Source organism: Bos indicus, chromosome X (assembly GCF_029378745.1).
Source record: "Bos indicus isolate NIAB-ARS_2022 breed Sahiwal x Tharparkar chromosome X, NIAB-ARS_B.indTharparkar_mat_pri_1.0, whole genome shotgun sequence".
Lineage (NCBI taxonomy): Eukaryota > Metazoa > Chordata > Mammalia > Artiodactyla > Bovidae > Bos > Bos indicus.
This window is the reverse complement of record NC_091789.1, coordinates 125,444,768-125,446,558: the sequence shown is the minus strand read 5'-3', so window position 1 is coordinate 125,446,558 and position 1,791 is coordinate 125,444,768. Positions and strand designations below refer to the sequence as shown.

Genomic DNA, 1,791 nt, shown 5'->3' with positions numbered 1-1,791 from the left:
GGGTTTTAACTTTCAAGAAAACTGAATCCCACTTGATGCAAACAGAGGTAAGGACCTATTGAGCCTACTAAGCTATAAGGAGCAAAAGACACAGTCTGGGAGTACCACAGCAAGAAGACCAAAGGGCATATCCACATCAAGCCAGGAAAAATGACACTAGGTAAAGTATCATCCTATAAAGAATCACAGAACTTCAGCTTGCTGTGTTCAGTTGTGCTACTATACTTTGCTCCCGGTACTTTTGTGTGGAATTAGTTACTTCAGAATGTATGGAAGTGTGTTTAAAATGCCTCGGATAAAAATGCAATAAAAAACTTAATTTTCATAATAAAAATATTTAATAAACACAAAAATAGGCACAAGAGCAGGAACAGAGAAATAAAGAGATTGGAAAACAGAAAATGAAAGGCAAGATGGTCAACTTTAAAACAAACTACAACAACTAAACTTCAAAATACCTAAACATTCCAATTAAAAGTAGAGACTATAAGATGAGATAAAAACAACAACAACTAAATCCCAGTTATATGACACAACATATAAAGATACAGTAAGGTATAAAATAACAGTGTGAAAAAAATACCAAAAAAAGTAAGCATAAGAAAACTGGAATGGATATATTAATATTAGACAAAACAAAATTTAAGAAAATGAGTATTAAGATAAAAAGGGATGTGTCATTTTAATTAAAGGACTTCCCTGGTGGCTCAGATGGTAAAGCGTCTGCCTACAATGCAGGAGACCCAGGTTCGATCCCTGGGTCAGGAGGATCCTCTGGAGAAGGAAATGGCAGCATGGACAGAGGAGAGTGAAAGGCTACAGTCCATGGGGTCACAAAGAGTCGGACATGACTGAGCGACTTCACTTTCACTTAGTAGGCATACACTAAACTTAAATATTTAGATGCCTAACAATAGAACTTCAAATACACAAAACTTGTTTTGTGTAAATTTCTAGTTCTCTGCTAAATTCTTAATTTTGAATTTTATTCTTTGTATATATTAGGCATTTTAAACTGTATATATCTGATAGCTATTACATGAATTGCCCCCACCTCTTGAAGTAAAAGCACGTATTCCCTGGAAGAAGACAAAATCACCCAGAATCTCTCTAATCACTTCTTTACCTTGGTTAGTTCAGTTTTCTTTTCTTTTTTTCTTTTGAAGCATAGCTGACTCATGAAGTTGTGTTAGTTTCAGGTGTATAGCAAAATGATTCAGTTTACATATATAAATAAATATATATATATATATAGCTCCAATACTTTGGCCACCTGACGGAAAGAGTTGACTCATTAGAAAAGACCCTGATTGAAGGCAGGAGAAGAAGAGGGTGACCAAGAATGAGGTGGTTGGAGGGCATCACTGCCTCAATGACATGAGTGTGAGCAAACTCCAGGAGATGGTGAAGGACATGGAAGCCTGGTGTGCTGCAGTCCATGGGGTCTCAAAGACTCGGATATGACTTAGTGACTGAACAGCTATATACATGTATGTATACAGGAAATCAAAACCAAAACATCATATATACAAAATATGAAAAACTGATTTGAAAACATTTTGAGAGTAAATTTCTAACTGATTTGTAGCTTAATTCCACTCTGGATATGGAATATACTGTGTGTTAGTATATACATGACTTTTGTCACATTTTGCATAATCAGACTCAGTATCTGATCAAATTGTGTAGATAATTTCATGTGTACTTGAAGAGAATATGTATTCTGCAATTGTTGAGTCTATTCTGTGTGTCAATTAGGAAAATATTGTCTAAATGTTATTCTTGTGATTT

At 34.9% G+C, this 1,791-nt stretch overlaps 1 non-coding gene across 1 annotated transcript; it reads left to right on the top strand.

Annotated features, from left to right (window-relative positions):
• Positions 1-696: 696 nt before the first annotated feature.
• TRNAC-ACA (transfer RNA cysteine (anticodon ACA)) lies at positions 697-771 on the top strand. Its single transcript has one exon. It is a non-coding gene; the product is annotated as a tRNA-Cys (tRNA).
• The last annotated feature ends 1,020 nt before the right edge of the window (positions 772-1,791 follow it).